Consider the following 23,636-nt stretch of genomic DNA (forward strand, 5'->3'; position numbering starts at 1 on the left):
AGAGTCCTATAGGGGATCATTGGTGAAGTGCAAGCCAAGACAGTGTGAGTAATTTAGGGGTAACTACAGCTGCTCAGGTGTAATTAGCTGATACTGGGTGTACATTTTTTACCTGGGAAAGTCAAGCATTCAGAGATGGCTCTCCTGATTACAGAATGAACTCATACAGAAGACAGCAAAGCAACATTTTGAGGAAGGGAAGGACAAGCACTGGAATCAGATGGCTCTGGGCTTAATTCTATTTAGGGCAAATACTATCTATCATCTTGAAATGTCCAAAACTGTTCTGATCCTACCATATTTTGCATCTACAAGATGAGGGTAATCATACGTTTTAGATGATTAAGCCTGGTATATAGTGATCAGTCAGTAAATGGCAGCTCTTAAAAATGACTAACTCTACATCCCTGTGTTTCTTTCCATTACCTCATTTTATCTCTTAATCCATTTGGCTGTAACAGAAATAAGATGTTTATAACCCCACCTGCCTTTTAAAGAAACTGTCTCTGTGAACTCAACCTTTCATTTTCCTTGGAAAAATAACATGTAGAGATAAATCACTAAATGATTCATTTAGTTGGAAGAAAGTTGCAGTTCTTATTCGTTGTTTTATTTTGTTTTGTCCTCTTGGTCGGGAGGTGGGTTGGGGGTGGAAAACAATGCAAGAGATGAAAGATGAGCCAGGAAACCTGGACCTGCATAAAGCAATAGCAAGGTGAGGATGGAGGACACCACCATGGTACAGTCAAGCAATGGCTTCAAAGACTAGAAATATCCTTATGGATTCTGAAACTATTGGCTGCCAAGCATGTGATGCAAGTTCCCTGTTTTGACACCCCCATAAACCCTTTAGTAGAATTTGCTTTGCTTATTACAGCTTTTTGCATGAAAGGATGCTTGTTAGGAAACTCAATAAGAAGTTCAATTCTGCAGCTATATGAATGAGGGACTAAAACAGAGAGAGAAGACAGCATACATCTTGGGCTGCCCATTCATCCACTCATTCATTTAGACTTCTAATCAACCAGAATTTATTGAAATTACTTTCTTGATCATCTCTTCATGTGAAATATCACCAAGCCCAAAGAAAGGGTTATCATCTTTGTCCTAAAGGATCTTATGGTATAAGAAAAAGGACGAGTACCATAACAAGAGATCTGGAAGAGATGCTGAAGAATTTCGAAGACATCTGCTTCATTTCACTGATAAGGAAAAAGAAGCTACAAGGCTCAGAGGCTTAAAAGGCCAAGTGATTGCCACTGAGTGTTAGAGCCTTGGCTCAGACCTGTGATTTTGTAATAATGATCTTCCTGTTACACTGAGAATGCCAATTGTGATATCAGGAGAAGGAGAGTTGGATCTTTCTATAATCATCTCAGCCAAGAGCAATGACCAGGTGTTACTTGGGCTAGGCTAGAGCAGAAGCTATAGTTGATTCCCAATTATGTCTCCTCTTCTTCCTCAGTATCAAAAAAAAAAAAAAAGTACTGGTTCTAAGTTAAGACTTCATTTTCCCTCTTCCCGGTAAGTTTTGTCTGGAGAACGTGAGCTACAAGTAGAATTGCCCTATGTAATTCCAGATAATTCCACTAAAGGAAGGCAGTGGGTCTCTCAGCCTCTTTCTCCACTTCAATCAGAGCCTTCTTTATGACTAGCTACATCAACTCAAAGATCTGCCTCCCAGGCACATGTTTATTTCTTTGTTCTGTTTTCTGTGTCACATACTCTCTTTTCAACTGTGGAATCCTGTTCATCCTTGACATCCCAGCACAAGAACAAGCCCTACCTCCTTCAAAAATCTTTGTCTGACAATACCAACTTTCAGTAAGGGCTCTTCTCTATAAACACACATGGCACTTGTTAATTGTATCACCTATGTCCAGGTAAAGGCCTGGAGACCATTCACCTGGATGTTTTAGAGCCCACAGCTGTCCCTGAGGCCCCTCCATAGAACTCCAGCCCTCTGCAGAGCACAGTCTGTGTGTGTGTGTGTGTGTGTGTGCGCGCACGCACGCATGTGCACACGCACTGGTGAGTTGGAAAAGCATGGGCAGAGAAAATATATATTAGTGTGGATAATAGAAAGTGACCAGAGGAATGCTGCAAAGCCAACCAAAGTCACCCATTTATAGGAAAACTTTTGCCTGGTGCCTGAGGGTGCAAAAGTATATATGTGCTGTGAACCACTAGCTACTCTGTGAAAACAAAAGAAGAAAGAACATGGGCCTCCCTGGTGGCGCAGTGGTTGAGAGTCCACCTGCCGAGGCAAAGGATATGGGTTCGTGCCCCGGTCCGGGAAGATCCCACATGCAGCAGAGCGGCTTGGCCCGTGAGCCGTGGCCACTGAGCCTGCGCATCCGGAGCCTGTGCTCCACTACGGGAGAGACCACAACAGTGAGAGGCCCGTGTACCGCAAAAAAAAAAAAAAAAAAAAGAAAAAGAAACAGAAGAAAGAACATATGAATATGGGTCCACCAATTCTGTATTCAAAGCCTGAACTAAATTTCTGTGGGGAACTAAAATTATTGGGTACACAGGTGTACAACTAACATGTGTCAAAGATTTTATTTAATCCATTAGTTAATGAAGGAACTGGAAAAAAATTTACAACCTGTTTAGAGGAGAAGTCAAAGAACCATAAATTTACGTGAAGTAAAAAGTGTTGACGTGAGTTTGCAAAAACTGTTCTATCCATAGGCCAGAATCAACTGCATTGCACTGGACAGAGTAAATTTGCTTTTATCTAGCCAAAAATTGTTCGCATTGCTCTCAGCTTTCTACAAGTTACCTTCTATATTCAGAATTGTAAAATAGCTTAAGCAAAGACAAAAGCTCACAATCTGATAGAATCAGATAATCCATAGAGGCTCTGTCGTTTCATGGAAAGGATGTACATTAATCTCTTTAGCTCATACCAAAATCTTAAATTTCTCACTTTACTACTTATTTCCCCAACATTCTTCAACCTCCTCTAACTCATTTGTAGCCATTGTTTGTCCGTAACATCTCCTCAGACAAGTAACTCTTTCTTGCCTCCCAGGCCTTACACATGCTCTTCTCCTGCCTTTGAAACTCTTCCCTCTCCTTTTCCATCTTCCCCTACCTAACTCTCCTACTCACCTCTTTCCTTCCCAGTCTCATTTCCAATGTCTCTTTCTCAGCTAAACCTCCTTGATCTCCTGAATTTGAGAGGCTTCTCACCTGCTCCCATATTCCTAATGCTAGGTACTTGCTCGTTTTATGTTTTTAAGCTCAATGGGAACAGAGGCAAGGCCTTGGTGAGTAAAAAACAAAAGAAAACAAACAAAAAGAATAAAGCTTAACTAAGCTTCCATATCCTCATGTATAATGAGGGAAAGGATCCCTGTCCTGCCTTTTCTAAATATTGGGATGAGTATGAAGTGAGACCTATAGACAATGACAAATGAGCCTGACAAATAAAAGGGTTTGGTTTTGTTTCTCACTTAAAAAAGAATTTGGCAATTTCTATCTATGACAGCCTTCGATGCTCATGAAGTAAGGTCCCGAACAGTCAATGATAAAAATCATGATAGAAAAAATATTTAGAAGCTGATTTTAAATGAAATTTATCCATAGAAAAAAAGCAGACATTTTAGGTAGCATTAAAAAAAGTAAAAGTTAAAAGAATAAACACAAACATGAAACTGGCATATATTTGTGAGCAAGGCTGTCAGTTAATTCGGTAAATATTTATTTCCTTCTGACACATGCACTGTGTTCTTTTGGAGTATTTAGGGAGGGGCTTGGTAATGAGTTGTTTATTATGACCTAAAAACAAATCAAGTCACATGCAAAATGCAGACACCTAATTAAGGAAGAATAATTAATAGCCCATCATCAGAGCCTCCCAACTACCTGAACTCCAATCCCACGTCCAGCCTTGACTGAGACACTTAAAAGCTATCAGTTTACCACATGTACCATATGATGTTCATACAGAAGACCGATCTACTGACTCATTAAAGTGAACTAATTATCTCACAATTTTGAAAGTGAGAACATATGGGAGATGTTTTCCTTGTGCTTCTGCTTCAAAAACAAAGGACATGAAACTGAACGAGGATCTTCTATAATCTATGTTGCTTGCATATGCTACTCAAAGTTCACCAAATTCACCAAAACTAAAAATGCCTAATCCTCCCACTCCAGTCAAAGGCTGTCTGGTACTCAATTCCCCTTCTCAAGTCTTTTTATGTCTAGCTTCTTTTCTCCCACTGAGCTGTGACTACTTCTACCAAGATGCACATGGCTAAATTAAAAGTGAACTCTTCTGACCATTCAATTAGTTGTTGGGTCAACACAATGTGAGCAGCTGGTGAGGTGCTTTAATTTGTCTTCTCAAATCCAGCAGATGCATTGGTGCTGTAAACACAGGCCTCTAAGGACACAGAGCCTGTCTTCAGTGGACATGGCAGTGAGAATCCCAGGCAGGGAAGAGAAGACCTTGAAGGAAGAGGAGAGACCCTCTCATTCAGGAGCTCTCTTCTTTAGTTTAACTCTGTAGCAGAAGTCAATCTCTGGCTTCCAGATGGAAACAGCTTAGGATCTGGGACCCAAAGTCAGCTATATTGAATAAGCCTGTCATTTGTAGTAGCACCCAAATTCAAAACTAACACTGAGCTTCTTGAAAACTGAACCATTCATATGATTCAGCAATCTCGCTCCTAGGTATATATCTGGAAAAAGTAAAAACTCTAATTTGAAAAGTTAGTATATACCACTCCTGGGCATACACCCAGATAAAACTGTAATACAAAAAGACAGATGCACCCCAATATTCATAGCAGAAGTTTTTACAATGGTCACAACCCAAGCACCCATCAACAGACAATTGGCTTAAGAAGATGTGGATATTATATATATATAATATATATATATATAATATATATAATATATATATACACACACACACAATAGAATATTTCTCAGCCATAGAAAAAGAATGAAATCTTGCCATTTGCAGTGACATGGATGGACTAGAGAATATTATATTTAGTGAAGTAAGTCAGACAGAGAAAGACAAATATCATATGATATCATTTATATGTGGAATCTAAAATATGATACAAATGTTTTATTTACAAAACAGAAAGAGACTCACAGACATAGAAAACAAACTTATGGTTGCCAAAGGGGACAGTGGCGGAAGGTGGCGGGAGAGAGATAAATTAGCAGTTTAAGATTAGCAGATACAAACTACTATATATAAAATAGATAAACAACAAGGTCCTACTGCATACTACATGGAACTATATTCAATATCTTATAATAAACTATAATGGAAGGAATATGAAGAAGAATATATATACATATATATATGTATATATATATATATATATAACTGAACCTCTTTGCTGTACACCTGAAACTAACACAATATTGTAAATCAACTATACTTCAATAAGAAAGCAAACAAACAAAACAACTGAGCCAGGTCACAGAAGCATAAGGCTGAGATTATTCAGTAATAGTTTAGTAATATCTAGATGTTTATCTAGGTATTAACCATTACAATATTAATGAAATTTTTATTCTTTTGCCTTTCTTCATACATGAACTTTGTCCTTGCTAGCTTACATTTACCTAGGGAACTTGTCCCAGACAGAATGCAAAGAGAAGGAGCAAGGTGATATATAAGCTTTGTCATGCAAAAATAGGACTGGGCACTAAGTCAAAGGCCCTGCAAGCCAGGCAATGGTCGTGAGAGTAGGTTTCCCAATACTTATTTCTCCTCCTTTGGTCTATTAACAATCATGTCTAAAGCATCCATTACCACAGTGTTCTCCGGCAATGTAAAGAGACATCCTTTCACCTACAGCAGCAAGGGTAGGAAGCCAGCCATTTCATGATAGATATGATGTGAGTAGGGTTTACAGTTGAATTGTGTCCCCCAAAAAGATATGCTGAAGTCTTCACCTCCAGTAATGGTATATGAACATGACTTTATGTTTAAATAGTCTCTACAGATTGAAACAAGTTAAGATGAGGTCATTAGGGAGAGTCCTAACCCCATGTAACTGGGGTCCTTATAAGAAGACAACCATGTGAAGACACAAACACAGAAGAACATCATGTAAAGACACAAAGACACACAGACACAGGGAAGACACCATGTGACAATGGAAGCAGAGACTGGCATGATATCTGCAAGCTGAAAAATGCCAAGGATTGCTGACCAATACCAGAAGCTAAAAGAGGCAAGCAAGGAGCCTCCCAGAGAGGTTTCAGAGGGAGCATGGCCCTGCTAACACCTTGATTTTGACTTTGGGCCTCTAGAGCTATGAGACAATGCACTTCTGTTGTTTCGAGAAACCCAATTTGTGGTACCTGAGAAATTAATACATGTACTATGAGAATATAAAAAACGAAAAGATGGGACGAGAGCAAGAGGTGAACATCTGTGTCCTTATTTCCCACTCTGGGTTTCTGCCTGGAGAATGTGAGAACATCAAGTAATTGTGGTAGGGGTAGGGATAGGGGTGTCTCTTGCCAAGCTTCTCCAGGTACTTGAGAGAAGGCTACCTCACAGGTGCCCTGCAACAACCTGGGGAGAGTCCTGGCAAGAAAATCCTGGTAGTACAATGTGTCTGAAAGGGGACCCCAAGAGGTGTAGCTTTCCCAAGGCTCCCCTTGGTGCCTTTGTGACATTCCCAAGGACCAGGAAATGCTGGAACCAATAGTACTTTATGTTAGAATTCCACATTTGTCTTGAAGTTCCAGCTACTGCTCTTGTTTATCTCCTCTTCTCAGTCGTATAGATTTGTTTTGAATGGGTTGGGAACTCAATTCCTGATTTTCCAGTGAGGTAACTATTGTACAAGTTGGTTAAACAAACATTGCTTTTCCTGGCATCCCAATTTCTGTTAATGACATGACCATTCATTGAGTCTCCCAGGCTTGATACCACAAATGCAGCTTAGGCTACTGCCTCTCTCAGTCATAATGTTGTCACGATCATTCATCAATATGATAAATACCCTATCAGCCCTTCTGAGGCCAGCCTCCTGCCTGCTTCATTCATTAAATAAATAAATAAAATTAATGCATATTAAGCAACAGTCATCTTTCTAGGTATTTGAGTTTTAATAATGAGTGCAGTGGAAGTAATATCTGCCTTCATAGAGATTTTATAGTCTATTAACAAGGGTAGATATAAATGAAATAATTATCCAGCTAAATTTCTAACTGAAACTGTCATAAACATTGTGAAAAGAAAATGCAGGGTTCTGTGAGATATTGTAATAGGGGAACTGATCTAGTCTGAGCGGTAGTAGTAAGGAAAGATGGAAGAGGAAGTGACATTTGATGCAAGATCCTACGAGTGAGCAGGAGTTACCTGGGTGGAGGTAGGTAGTGGTGGAGTGGTAGCTTATGGTAAAAAGCTTATGTAAATGAACTTATTTACAAAACAGAAACAGACTCATAGACTTAGAAAACAAACTTATGGTTACCAAAGGGGAAACGCAGTGGGGGGGGGGATGAATTAGGAGTTTGGGATTAACATATACAGACTACTATATATAAAATAGATAATCAACAAGAACCTACCATATAGCACACGGAACTCTACTCAATATTTTGTAATAACCTATATGGGGAGATAATCTAAAAAGAATGGATATATACATATGTATAACTGAACCACTTTGCTGTACACCTGAATTAACGCATTTTAAATCAACTATATTCCAACATAAAATAGAAATTAAATTTTAAAAAGCTTATATAAAGCCTGAAGGAAGAATGAGCATGGAAGGAACCTTAAAAAGGACAGCAGGATGGCAGTGGACAGCCTGTGGGGAAAGCTATAAGAGCAACAGAAAACTGTTGTAAAATTTCCACTGGGTGATTACATCTGACAACTGCAGCCTTCAATCACCTGGCTTGACTGTGAAGAGATGGGAAGGGTCAGTGTTGGTACAGGGAGATGATCTGATCTCCACTCAGTGGTCCTCAGCTTGGCTGTATGTGGGCATCACCTGTGTAGCTGTCCAACATTCTGGTGCTGAGTCTCGCCCCCAGAGTCCCATACAATTCATTTGGTTACTCTCTGGGCATTTCAATTTGTGAAATTTCTTCAGGTGAAGATTGTCTTCGTCATGTGAAAAAACATTGACCAATAAGATGTCATCTGAAGTTACATGTGCAAGTTCTAAGTTAAGTTCTCAGAGACAAACACAGTTGCATTTCATCTTCCCTTTTCCCTTCCCAGGGCTAGAACATAGACATGGAGTTTGTGAGCCAGTTTCAACACTGCAGATGAAAGCAACACAACTTGCGAGGATGAAGCAACAAGATAATGCTATCAAATGTTTGGCCATATAGAGAAACAGCCATGTAACAACTAGCTTCCCACTAGACAAAGAAAACAAATATTATTGTTGATATCACTCAGGAGATAAATAGATGAATGTGTATTTTACTTTAATAAGCAGCCAGAAAAGGTAGCCTTAGGAAAATAAAAATGTTATATATTAATTTAATATAAGTTTCCCTCTGAGAGTTTAACATCAATTCTTTGGGAAGCTTATGCATTGGAGGCCAAGTTAGCATACAGAATGTTATGTTTTTATTATGGGAATCTCATATTACTTCATGATCATATGCCAATTCATATTTGATATCAATTGAGCAAAAGATGAAAATGGATGTTGTACACTCCATGGGTGTTCACTCTACATCTTAAAATTAATAAACTATGGCAAAGCATTTGTTATAACTTTGAGATCCTTGTTTTTCATGTGCATTTACCCCAGCAACATCATGTTTCATTTCTCCAAATGTTCACGAACTACAGGTGACAGATGGATACTGAAAATGTTTTAGCTGCTCTAAAAAGGAGTTCTGGAGTTATTCTCAGGATACAGTTTTTTTGTCTTTAAATCCAAAGTATTTAAACTCTTTAAGAACAAAAAAATAATTTTAAAAAAATCAGGGTGTGTGAGAAAGAGTGGGTGAACATTCACACCAGCTGGCACACTCAATCCTTCAGTTGTTAAATAAGCTTGTGGGACTTCTTTCCATCTCTAAAATGAAAACTGTTCCTGCTGGGTAGAATTAAATGTGTTAATGCACCAAAGACCACTGGACCCTTCATGTGTCTGTACCTGCAAACTTCTAATACATACAGGTCAGCAACGTGGGGAAAATGTCACACGGCTTCATTTGCTCAAAAGTAATTTTCAATAGTTCACTTTACATTTCACCTGGAACACAAATGTGGTTGACAGAATAATGCCTTCTCCCTTCAAAGATGTCCATGTTCTAATCCCTGAACCCTGTGAATATGTTACGTTACATGGCAAAAAGGGACTGTACAGATGTGATTAGATGAAGGATCTTGAGATGAAGAGAGTATCCTGGATTGTCCAGGTGGGCCCAGAATAATCACAGGTGTCCTTATAAGAGGAAGGCAGAAGTGTCAGTGTCAGAGGAGGAGATGTGACCATGAAAGCAGAGGTTGGAGAGATGTGGGGTTACAAGCCAAGGAATGCTGGCAACTTCTAAAAGCTGCAAAAGGCAAGTAAGTAGATTCTCCCATAGAACCCTCAGAAGGAATGCAGCCCTGCTGACACCTTGCTTTTAGACCAGTAAAACCCATTTCTGACTTCTTACCTATAGAATTCTAAGACAACAAATCTGTGTTGTTTGAAGTCACCATATGGTGATTTGTTAAATCAGCAATAGGAAGTTATCTTTTTTATGGAAAAACATCAACCATGACCCCTAGGATATGTCATATGCATAAATGAACTCACAATGGATAATAGAACAACGTTAGAGCTATAAAATCCCTTCAAAAACACAGAACACCTTTGTGACCTTGGAATAGGCAAAATTTTATAGACAGGACATGTAAAATAAATTGACTGCATGGAAAATGAAAACTTCTGCTCATGAAAAGATACCATTAAGAAAATCAGGAGAAGGCCCCAGATGGAGAGAAAATATTTGTGATAGATGTATCTGACAAAGGACTTGTATCTAAAATACATAAAGAACTTACACAACTCAATAAAAAGACAAACAACCCAAAGCTTAAAATATTAACAAAAGAATTGAACAAGAATTTCACAATAGAAAATATAAAAATGGCCAATAAGCACATGAAATGTATTCAAAATCATTAGTCATAAGAGGATTATAAATTAAAACAAAAACTCTCAAGGAAATAGAACTGAGATGCTCATACATCATCACTGGTGGAAAAGTTAAATGTCATAACTTCTGGAAAATAGCTTTGCAGGTTCTCATGAAGTTAAACTGATACTTCCCATATGACCCAGGACTTCTACTCCATGACATTTACCCAAGGAAAATGGAAATAATTTTCTACCAAAACTGTATTTGAATACTCATAGCAGCTTCATTTTTAGTAGCCAAAACCTGGAAACAAGCCAAATGTCTATCAACAAATAAAGGGATGAACAGTTTCTAATATATCCATGCAATGGAATACTATTTGACAATGAAAAGAATGGACTACTGCTACATAAAACAACAAGGATGAATTGCAAAAACATTCATCTGAGAGAAAGATGCCAGACACAGAAGAGTACGTTCTATATTATTTCATTCTGATGTTATTCAGTAATACGCAAAACTAAAATCCAATCTATAGTGATGAAAAACAGAACCATTGTTACCTGGGGCTGGGAGTACTGGTGGGCATTGATTGGAAAGAGGTAGGGGATATTTTGGGGTGATAGAAATGTTTCTTTATCTAGATTTTGGTGGTCATTTCATGGGTAAGTGAATTTGTCAAAACTCATTGTGGATGCATTTTAATTATGTACATTACAATTTTTAATCTTTTTTCAGCTTTATTAAGAGATAATTGACAAAATTATATCTATTTAAGGTGTACAACATGATGATTTCATATAAATATACATTGTGAAGTGATCATCACCATCAAGCTAATTGGCATCCATTACCTCACATAACTGATTTTATTTTTCTTTTCATCCCCTCAGCATCCTCCCCTCTGGCAGCCACCTGTTCGTTCTCTATATCTATGGGTCTGTTTCTATTTTGTTATGTTTACTTATTTGTTATGTTTTTTAGACACCACATATAAGTGAAATCATACAGTATCTGTCTTTATCTGACATTTCATTTAGCATAATACCTTCTAAGTCCATCCATTTTGTTGCAAATAGAGGATTTCCTTCTTTTTATGACTGAATAATATTCCATTGTGTGTTTATATACATCACATCTTTTTTATCCATTCATCTATCAATGGACTTAAGTTGTTCCCATATCTTACCTATTGTAAATGCTACCATGAACATAAGGGAACATATATCTTTTCAAATTAGTGGAAGTGAAATTGCTGGATTGTATGGTAGTTCTCTTTTTAATAATTTGAGGAACCTCCATACTGTTTTTTGTAGTGGCTATACCAGTTTACACTCTCACCAACAGTGCACAAATGTTCCTTTTTCTCCAACACTTGTTATTTGTGATCTTTTTAGTAATAGCCATTCTGACAGGTGTGAGGTAATTTGTCATTGTGGTTTTGACTTGCATTTCCCTGATGATTAGTAATGTTGAGCATCTTTTCATGTGTCTGTTGGTTATCTGTATGTCTTCTTTGAAAAAATGTCTATTCATGTCCTCTGTCTCTTTTTAAATTGGGTTGTTTGTTTATTTTTGATGTTGGGTTGTATGCATTCTTTGTATATTCTGGATATTAACCCTTAACAGATATATCATTTGCAAATATCTTCTTCCATTCAGTAGCTTGCCTTTTAGTATTATTGATAGTTTCCTTCATGTGCAAAAGCTTTTTATTGATAGTTTAATGTTGTCCATTTGTTATTTTTCTTTTGTTGCCCTTGCCTGAGGAGACATATCTAAAAAACTATTGTTAGGACTGATGCCAAAGTGTGTACTTTCTATGTTTTCTCTTAGGAGTTTTATGGTTTCATGTCTTACACTTAAGTCTTTAATCAATTTTGAATTTAATTTTGCATATGATATGAGAAAGGAGTCCAGCTTGATTCTTTTGCATGTAGCTGTCCAGTTTTCCCAGCACCATTTACTGAAATGAATGTTTTTTCTCAGTTGTATATTCTTGCCTCCTTTGTCGTAGATTAACTAACCATATAAGAGTGGGTCAGTTTATAATTTTAATTATTTAAAGTAGATTTAATTATTTTAAATGATGAAAATTTAAAGTATGAAAGAAGGTGGTGATAAAGTTAAAAAGCTCTCTTCCCATGTCTGAGGCAAGAAATTAAGACTATGATATTTTACTATATCAGAAAGCAAGAGAGCAATTCAAGACAATAATTCAAGATCTTGTCAAAAGACACTGGAGCATGAGTGAAGGGGCTCCCAATGGCCAAAGATAGGGCAATATGAACATCAAAATGAATAATAACTGCAGTTGATTGAACTTTGTTTAATACTTAAAAGCTGATGGATTCATAACAAAAGAGAAGGAGGAAGGAGAGGAGATTGAAAGAGAGAGAGAGGGAGTGTTAGAGAGAGAACCGTATTAGACACCACTGGAATTAACTGGGCAATGGACCATCAACTTCCTTCCCTGCAAACTGGAAATTAAAGGAAAAGAATTAAGCATCTATCTTGCATTTCCTTTATAAAGTTGTCACAGACCAAATTGCCCTAGGTGATAAGGAAAATTTATTATTTACAGATGAATTCTAGATAATAGATATGGAAGGAATTATAAAATTTTTAAAATCCCTATTTAAAACCCCAGTTGAATCACTGACTCAGGCAATGACAATCAATTCATGAACAATTAGTGAAAATTTACCTTAATTTATTATGAAGACAATTATAATAGTGAGATTGACCTGTTCTACCTGAACCCATTAATCCATTTTTGCATCAGTCATAGTGGGACAGCAAGGCACTGTGTACCTCCTGGGTGATACAATACAAAGCACGCAATGAAATGTTCTTGCCCAACACATTGAATTTGAGTCTAATCAAACCCATAGCATGACTTCTATGTATAGAATATATGAGGAGGATATAAGAATGTGTTAAATGACCCCACCAGGAACAACCAGACAGACTCAGAATATGGGATTGTATACAGGAAATCTAAAAGAGAGCAATGGAACAGAATGAGAAGTTGTTGTTTCATAACTTCAGGAGTTCCCTTGGTGAAATATGAAACTGCTCTCTTTACACAGAGGGCATGCATGTAGAGACCAAAGAAAAAAACCACTCCAGACTGGCAGGTGGCAAGTTTAATAGAGAAAGGAACTTACCTACTAGGCTTGTCTTAGGTGGCCACAAGACAAGTTAATCTCCACACCCACTCATCAGAATCTTAAATATAGGGGTAAGGGATTAAAAGGTACAAACTATTATGTAGAAAATAAGCTACAAAGATATATTGTACAACACAGGGAATATAGCCAATATTTTATAATAACTATAAATGGAATATAATCTTTAAAAATTGTGAATCATATATTGTATGCCTGTAACATATAATATTGTACATCATTTATACTTCAGTTAAAAAAATTTTTTATATAGGTACTTTATTGGCAATCAGTCACATTAGTGTTCAGCCCAGATGGCCTCAACAGCACATTGCTTTCTTAGGGTTGCATCCTTGAAAATGGCTCCCACTGCGAGAATGGCAGGCAGAACGTACATTCCAGGGACAGTGGAGTGGGTAAGTAACCTCTGATTGCCCAGGTCCAGCTCACAGGTCAGTCGCCCTCCTGATGACCGCCTCCAGCAGAAGTCTAGAGTTCATCACGTAATAAAGGTTGTATGTTCAAGTCGGTGGGAAAATTGTAAAATAGGAGATAAAAGGTTTTGTGAAAATTAGATAAATATTTCTGGAATAATGATAATAAATTTGTTCCTACCACATCATAAAAAAACTGCAGGTGAAATAAGAACCTAAGCCTAAAAATAATATTAAAATGTACAAAAATAAATAAATACCTTTATAATCTTGGAATAGGAAAGGCCTTCCTCATTAAAACTCAAAATACAAAATCCATAAATGGAAGTTCTGGTAATTTAAGATATAAATGTTAAAATTAAGGTATGATTTAAAAAGTGAAAACCAAACCTTTAACTGGGGAAGAATGTTTTCACCTTAAAAATTAGGCAAAGCATTAGTTTTCAGACTATAAAAAGAACTCCTACAAATCTAAAAGAGAAATACAAAAACCCTAAAGAAAAGTGAGCAAAGGATATAAACCACCAATTCACACAGAAGGGAAAATGTGAGGAATTAGCACACAATAATACATATTCAACTTTGAAATATATGCAAATAAAAGTAATAAAGCTATAAAAATAATAAAAGTAGTAATATATAAATAATAATAAAATTATATAATAAAGATATATGATATATAATATAAAATGTATAGTAACATATAATTATATGTAGACATATATCATATAATAAGGTATATAATAAAGATATATAATTTTTCAGATCACAGAATAGGAAAAAAACTGAAGATAATGTTTACTGTTAGCAAGCTTATGGAGAAATGAGTACTCTTATACATTTGTGGTGGGAAAATACTTTCCCCCACTTATTATGTTTCTTTTCTTTCACATGAGGAAAGCCCCAGTCACATAGCACACCTCTCTCTGCCTGTCAATCATTTATTCCTATGGGAGGAAGGATTAATAAGATTGTGGAGTTCCAAAAATGAAACAGCAAGACTGCATAACCTGGTTTCTTCTTTCTCCCATTCTCTTGCTAGTACACAGCTCAAAATCAGCAAGCTTTCTCTTTTGCACCTGTATTTTCTGATCCTGTGGTTGAGGGATCAAGCAGGAAAGGCTGCTCCAATCCAGGGACTTCCAGAGGGAATTCTATCTAATTCTGTGATTCAGTGTAGAAAATTTACTTGCCTGCAAAAATAAACTACTTATTCAAAAACAAGTTTTATAAGTAATGAAGTAGAATGTTTGCTTCCATCTACCATATGATTCCATTTATCTATTACTGAATAATAAAACATCCCTAAACTTGGTAGCTTGAAACAATTTATTTTTATGTGTCAGAGTTCTGAGTGTTGACTGTCCTTAGATGGGCAGTGGTTTCCTGGGCTTCTCACATTGTTTGCAGTCAGATAGCAGCTGGAGTTGGAGTCATTTGAAGGCTCAACTGGGCTAGGCATTCAAGATGACACTTTCACATTTCTATCATTAGATGATGGCTTTTAGCTCATTGATTAGCTAGGAACTTTGACCAGAAGACCCTCTCACATAGTTTGGATTTCCTACAGCATTTTACCTCTGCTCCCTATGGGTGCTTCCTGAGAGTAAGGATTCCAAGAGACCCAAGTAAAACCTGCAAGGCTTTTTGCATCCTAATTCGAAGTTCCCAAATATCACTTCTGTCACATCTTTTTAGTCAAGGTTACTAACTAGGGTCAACCCAGATTCAAGGGAAGGAGAATTAGACTCTACTTTTGAAGGGAAGAGTAGCATGTGAGTACAGATAGGAAAGACAGTGGCAGTCATCTTTGATTTCTATCTCACACAACTTTTATCTTATTACTGAATCAGTTTGAAGTTCAGTTGGGAAAGAAGAAGAGATTTTCATTGGGCTTCCACAAACCTGCAACCAAACTATTTATAGGAATATAAATGCTCTTATGAAGAGCAATTTGACAGCATAGATTAAATAAGAAGTGGCATACCCACCAATATTAATTCTAGGATCTCTCTGAAATATTTGTTCACAAATGCACCCAAAGAGATTTGTACAAAGATGTCTGTGTCTGCAATTTTTTTTTTTTTTGGCCACTCCACTCAGCTTGTGGGATATTAGTTCTCTGACCAGGGATCGAACCCTGGCCCCCATTAGTGGAAGGGCGGAGTCCTAACCACTGGATGGTCAGGGAGTTCCCTGTGTCTGCAGTATTTGTATTAGCAAGCAATAGGAACAGTGAGAATAATCACCATTGAGGTGAAAATTTTAAAATATGATAAACTCATACAATGAACTATTATGCAGAAGTTCAAAAGGGTAAGATGCAAATAACAAGGGAATTTTTCTGAGATTTACTCAGTGATTTGCCTTTTACATATAATAATGAAATTAATAATGCAAAAATGTTAATAATATATGTATAATTTTGTTGGAAAATTACTTATATGACTATATAATTTTAATAATGGTTTGTTCTTGGGCTAATATTGGGAGATGGATGTCAAGCTTAATCTCTACTTAATATTTTATAATAAAAACATTCTTCTATTACTTGTGAAATTTTAAAATATATAGTAAACCAGAGATCAATAAGAACTATGGCTTTATTTTGATATTTTATGGGTCCTTCTTGGATTTGACTAATTAACAGAAATGTGTTTATTTAATAGAAAACATAGTAACATCTAAAACAATAGCACTATGTTTTAACAGTTATAGATAGTTAATAAATAATATTGTCTTTTTCATTTGTTTTCAGAAGTAATTAAAAGATAGATGAAGGAATCAGATGGAGATCCTTATGTGTAAGGTTTATTGCTAATTAAAGCTAAGTTGGAGAACTTGGCTTAAAGTGAAAGCACATGAATACACACCCAGAAATATACTCACCTTCTCAATTACAGGAAAGGCTTAGAAATTGCAGGACTTCTAAAAGCAGACTACCTCTATAAAATTTACTGCATAGAGAAGTAGAGAATATGTGGGACACCAAACCTGATGTGGCAGGCAAAATTCTAAAATAACCTCCCAAATTCCTGGCCCCTGGTAAACACATACGTTCTCCCAGTTATTCAATCAACACTGATCTAAGTGTTGCTGTACGGAATTTTACAAATATAATTCAAGTCCAAATTCAGTTGACCATATTAGGATAGGCAGATTATCCAGATGAGCCTGACCTAATACCATGATCCCTTTAAAACTGGTCTAGAAGTTAGAGACAGAGACTTCAGAGATTTGAAGCATGAAAAGGATTTGTCACACTGCTGTTGGCTTGAAGATGGAGGGGACTCTGTGTCAAGGAATGTGGGCAGATTCTAAGGGCAGAGGCTGGGCAGCCAATAAGGAAAGGTGAAACCTCAGTCCTACAGTCACAAGGATCTGAATTCTGTCAACAGCAACATCAACAAAGATGAGGACGGAAGTAGATCTTTTCCCCAGAGCCTCCAGAAGAGACCTCAGCCTGGTCATCACCTTGATTTCAGTCTTGTGACAACTTGAGAAGAACTCAGAAAAACCATGCCTAACTTCTGACCTACAGAACTATTAGCTGATAAATGGGTGTTGCTTCCAGCCACTAAGTTTGTGGCAATTTATTACACAGCAATAGAAAACTAATACACAGAGTAAAAAGACAGAAAGAGGTAAGCCATAAATACACCAAACAAAAAAGCTGAAGACAGATAGAGGGACTGGGAAGAAGCCCAAATGTTACTTTAATGAAGGTTCCTCTTCATAGAAACTTGGGAATAAGTAAGTGTTCCCCACTCACATAAAGTTGGAGATGTTCACTGTCAGCTCCAGATAGGAGCTTCCTGATCACTTAGCTCAGAGTTCTCAACAGATGACCTACGTATATATTCAGTAGGACAAGCTGCTATGCTGGACCTTCTTGTGTGTTACTAGAGATTTACTTTCCCTGGATCTTACCCTCTGTCTTATGTATCCCCTAATCATTGTGACGAGAAACACCCTCTCACAATTCCATATGCCCCCAAAGGGCAGTGACAGTACCATTGGTCAAGAACCAATGAAGCTCAACCTCATTATTTTTCAGATAATGAAAGTGAGAGAGAAAGGGACTTTGAAAAGGTATTAATGAGCCCCTTAGTGTCAGAGCTACACTACATGTAGGATTTAGATTGCTGTTTGTTGCAAACATAAATTACACATGGCATTTTCTTAGAAAGTTGTTTACCATTCTAGTCATTATGCAAGGATTCTGGGCCCCCATGTTTTCCTCCTTCACTTTCTTCCAGTGTTTGCTCAGATGTCCCCTTCTCAGGAAAGTCTTCATGACCCTCATTTAAAGTCGCAAACACCCCCTTTTATTACCAATGGTCCGTACTTATCATTTTCCTTCTCTGATTTATTTTTTACATAGTACTTATTAGCTTTTAACAGACTATACAATTTACTGATTTTGGTGGGGGTGGGAGGATGTTGTCTAATCTACAGTAGACAATAAACTCAAGAATAAAGAATTTTAATCAGTCACATTTACGGACGTGTCCCGGCTTTGTATCATTGCCTGACACCTGTTAGGCACTCAAAATTTGTTGAATAAATAAATGAGTGAAGCTATTAGTCTAAGTATTTCATAAAAGTAATTCTTTTCTCTCCTGTTTACAGAGAAAATAATAAATTTTAGAATGTAGTTCAATCACATTATATTTACTAATAACTAATTTGGAATAACTACAAAAATATGATAAAATAAAGTATATGAAAATAAAGTATATTCAGTAAGGAGTTTATGTGTTACATTTTATAAGACTATGTAAGAAAGAGATTTGTTTTAGTTTCTCAATCAGAAATGATATTTTACTTTCATATAAAATCAAGACATGAATTTTTTATTTCTTTTATATAAATTAAGTATTGACAAGCTCAGAGAGGAATACTATGCATTCATATTCTTCTTAATTTTGCAGCAAATTATTATTCTACATTTTTCTCCTCCCTGTCTTCTCTATAGATTAACAAGGTCAACAGCTGGGTTTTTTCTTAAAAGGGAATTCTGAATTTCAAAGAATTTAACCATGGTTTCATCAATTTAGTTGTTTTTTTAAAAAAAAAACACTTGAGAGATGTCAATAGAGTTTTACTTTCAAAAATATAAAGATATATTCAACTTGGTACTTGAACTTAAGCATATTATTTTCTATTAGCAATGAGAAGATATATGTATAGAAAACATCGTTAACAGTTGAATGTATATGGTTTGTCATACCAGAATTAATGTGTACTTTGAAAGCTTAATCATAAGCATTTGAAAAAGGGTCATGTGCTACTTAAATTGATTTTGTTGTTTTTAATCTTTAACTAGATTATCTCATTTTTTCTATAGTAAATATCCTCACCTAAAAATAAAAAGAATATAAAATTCTTACAACATATTATCTCTTCACTGGGTTTCAAGATTGTTTCAAACAGTAAATATGATTCTTAAAACTTGCTATGAACTTCACTGCCATCAATGTTCATTTTCCTATCTTTTTTTTCTTGTAAATGCAATTATTTTTTCCTGAAAACAGAAAGGATGTTGATACACAAGTTTGCTGCCCTCCTGAATATTTTAATCAGAGAGTTCAGTGTTCAGTTGAATAAAATTGAACTAAAATGTCCTCTATAACTTATAACAAGTGATTTGAACATATCCAGAACATTTTGTTCTTACATAAAGTCTGTTTTATTTCAATATGTTAAGTAGATTTTCTATTACATAGGGTGGCTGGCAACTCACCAAACATTTACTTGCATTGTTATTATGACATTTTCATACAAAAGATCACATAATCAACCCAGGAGCACTTACTGTGTTTACATGAAAGGAAGATGATGATTTTTTCCAAGTAAGTTAACTTAAAAACCTGGAGGATTGATGTTTTCTGGAAGAAAGGGGATTATATTTTTACACTAGAATCATATCATGGTGAAGAAAAGTAAGACAGGGTGAATTCTTTTTAATTTGATTAGAAATCACCAGCTATGTCTCAAGGCCTCAGTTATTGAAAAGGCAATGAAGGTATTCTCTGTGCCTGAGGGAATATGATTGATGAATTTATGGAATTAGGGATATACAGGTGAGCACAATAGATTTAGATTTGAGATAGCTAAAAGGGGAACCAGTCAGGAAAACAATGGAGCAAGACCAGGACTGGGCTAGATATTGGTCTAAAGGTTGAATACTCTCTGTATTTGGATCATCCAACTCTGGACTTCTTCTTTTTGTAGGCCCAGGACTCATTGATTTCATATCTCTCACTGTGGGAAACTCATAAGAGATTATCTAGAGGAAAATACTAGTGATACAAATATCTGGGCCAGAAAGCAGTTGGAAAATTAAAGAAAGCACACAGATCCAATGAACAATGCTGGAGAAAGAAACTGACCTTCTGAAGGAGTACAACCCAAGATAAGGAAACCCAGTGGAGTCCTCCTGAAGGAACATCAGAACAGAAAGGGAAATTGAGAAAATAGAAATGCTATTTTAAGCATGGAGAATTTAAAGGCCAGGGAAGGACTGTATCTTGAGGAACATAGAACAGAGGCTTTGGAGCTCTTGGGACCCCAGGAGCATGTGCTTCAGAAACATCAGTAGCTTTAGTTCAGGAATCTGCTGAGGATGTTTTGAGTCCCAGCTGAAACAAATGTAGGTCTAAGCAAGCACCTTCCCCAGGAAGCAGATTTCACAGGCCTAAGAGAAAATATGGAAAGTCATGGCCACAAGCTTATTGTCAGGACTAGGAAGGACTGCTTAAGAGAGAACAGCAACCATGTCACTTATGAAGCTCAAACATTACAGCTCTGGGGTTTCATAAACAAGAAGTTCAAAGGGAAACTGAAAAATAAGAAGCTTTGAATAAGTCAAAAGGAAATGAAAGGCATTTCAATCAAGCCTGGTGATAGGAGTTGGCACCATGTAAATTTCTAAACTTTGAAGAATAATTGCCAACATTATCGAGTGCTTGCTGTGGGCTGATCACTGCTCTGTTTTACAGGGATTAGCTCATTTAATTCTCACAACATTCTGATAAAGTGAGAAGCACTTTTAATCCTTTTTTTCAGATGGAGAAATTCAGACCCTGAGAGCAAGTAACTTGCCCAAAGTCACACAGATAATAAGAGGAGGAGCTGGGATACAGGCTCACAAGGTCTGGCTCCAAAGAAAGCACTCTAATTACCATACTATAAAACAAGGAAGGAATGAGTCTACAGGAGAGGAAGTAGTTTTCCTGCCGTGCTATGGAATATGCATGGTGTCATGTTAAAATCTAACAAGACATATCTCCCCCTAAGGTAAGTTGCATATTCCAGAAAACGCATAAGCTGACATCTTCAAGACTGAAATTAAGATGGTCTTTTCTGGGTGTGGCAGACAGTGTCTGACCAACCCTATATCCATTCCCTACCCTCTTTCCATCCAGAGGTGATCATGAAGCATCATTCTAACCAATGAGATTCAAGCAGAAAAATTCTGGTTGCAACTTCCAAGAGAGCTCTCACTTGCCTGACAAAGGGAAACTTACCTGATGTGTATTTTCGTGCATAGCCCTGTTTTCTTCTTCCTTCATGGAATTCAAATGTGATGTCTGGAGGAACAGCAGCTACCTAGGGACCATGAGGAGAGCCACTAGCTGAGGATGGCACCACAAGAATGGAGGATCATGAGCTTTTGACAGCATCATCCAGCATCTTCCCCAACCCTGGACTAGATGTCTCTGGATCTCTTGTCTGAGAGACAAATAAACCACAACCATTTAAAAACTAAAAAGAAAAAATTCAGATAATTGTTTTGAGCACTTTATGCAGATCTTTCTCTTCTTTGTCTCCCAAATCTGTATAAAATTTTAATAACCCATATCTAAGGGGGTGAGTCCTCAATTCTGAGTTACTTCTCAGTGGTCTCTTGAATTCTAGATCCCTCCAGCTGACTCAGCAAGCCATTCCATGAAGCTCACTAAGGCTCTTACCTCCCTTCCTCTGACAGATAGCTGTCACTCCAAACACCCCATCTAATCTAGTACTACTGAAGCATCTTGTTCTTTTCTAATGCTCAGTTTAAACATGGGTATGTCACCTTCTGCTTTTCATATCTCTCTACCTTTAATTTTATCAAGAAAGCATGAGATCGGAAAAGAGAAAAAAAATCTTGTTTTATGAAGAGTTAGGGAACACTACATGTTAAACTTTATGTATAAATAGGTTGTTTTATTTTTTCTTTGTGCTTCTTTGTTTAAATTTTTAAGATGAGGATAGAAAAGTCATTAAAATTAAAAAAGAGATTTAAGATTATAAAAATATTATAAATCAGTAGTTTCCCCTGGATCAGCAGTATTAGCATCACCTGGGAATGGTTAGAAATGTAAATTCCTGGGACCAACCCCCGGTCTTCTCAGTCAGAAACTCTGGGGGGTTGGCCCAGCAACTTGTGTTTTGCCAAGTCCTCCATTGGGTCCTGATGCATGTTCAAGTTGGGGATCCACGGCTCTTTTGTCTAAGCTGTTCAACTATCCCCCTTCCACTCACAGTAAGCACATTTGTATACTGAAATGCAAACTCCCTGAGAGCAAAGACTCAGTCTTATTTACCTCTGTGTCCTCAATACTTAGTAATGTGCCACATACAGAAAGAACAGTCAATGAACTATGCAGGCCAATAAATGAACCAGAGAACAAGTAGTGATATTTTATTTTTAAAACAAACCAAAATAAAAGCATCTTATAAATTTGAATAAGAAGTGTTATATATGAAATATCAGGCATTACTCTTCTCAAGATTCATCATAATAGCTATGTCTTTTTTTGATACTTTGGTTCCACTATGAGTTATATTTTATATGCAGGAAAGTGCATAAAAGACATAATATAGTATAATATAATATAATTATAATATAATGTAATATATAACACTTTTAAATGACATAAACATGTAACTAGCATCCAGATTAAGAAATCAAATTTTTTAGTTATTTAGAAGTCACTATGTCTCACCCCCTCTGCCTACACAAAGTGCTGTAATAATCATTACACAAAGATGATCACTACACAAAGTGCTGTAATAATCATTCCCTTCTTTGTTTTCCATCCACACATGGATCCCTCAACAAATGTCATTTAGTTGTGCCTGTTTTTGAATTATAGTGAATAGGTCTGTGGCACTTGGTTCTTCTTCAGATGAAAACCATCCACAATCGAGGCAAGTAACTGTAGTTCATTTTTTTGCTATATAGTTACATTGTGTAGATGTGCCATGGTTTTTGTTTTGGTTTTGGTTTGGTTTTTGGATCCATTCTATTCATGGGCATTTGCAGTGTTTCCAGTTTTTACTATTGTGAATATTTCCCAGCTACAACACCCACCTTCTCAAGACCACTCTTGAGCCAGTTATACCTCCTTCCTTCTCCTCTGTTCCCACTTGATTAGTTTAAAGTTTCATGTAATTCCATCTGTAATCTATAAAGATTTTTTGATAAATAGAAATTCTTAATTTTAATTGGTCACATTAACCAATCTTATTCGAGGTGGTGCAATCTTATAGATTACTTTAAAAAAAAACCTTTCCTACTACAAGTTTATAAAGAAACGTTTTTATTTTGTTTCTAATTTTTTTACTTTTCATGTATAGGTCTCAATCCACCTGGAGCTGGTTTCTGTGTACAGGAATTAATTTCATTTTTTGTTCGATATGTTTGCCAAAATTATGTCTAGGACATTCAGTGAAAAATCCATCAGTTCACCACTGGTCTTCTCTACCTGTCTGCAATATTTAAAGCCTCTGTATCTACATAAGTTTAGTGTCTAAGCTTTCTGTTGTGGCCCATTTGTATACTCTACAGTCCTTGTACCTATAATCCAGTATCAAATCCTTAAGCTCCTTAAGCTTTGAAATCAGGTAGAGCAAATATTCACTCTGTTCTCTTGGA

The sequence above is a fragment of the Mesoplodon densirostris genome, chromosome 1 (genome assembly GCF_025265405.1).
Source record: "Mesoplodon densirostris isolate mMesDen1 chromosome 1, mMesDen1 primary haplotype, whole genome shotgun sequence".
Lineage (NCBI taxonomy): Eukaryota > Metazoa > Chordata > Mammalia > Artiodactyla > Ziphiidae > Mesoplodon > Mesoplodon densirostris.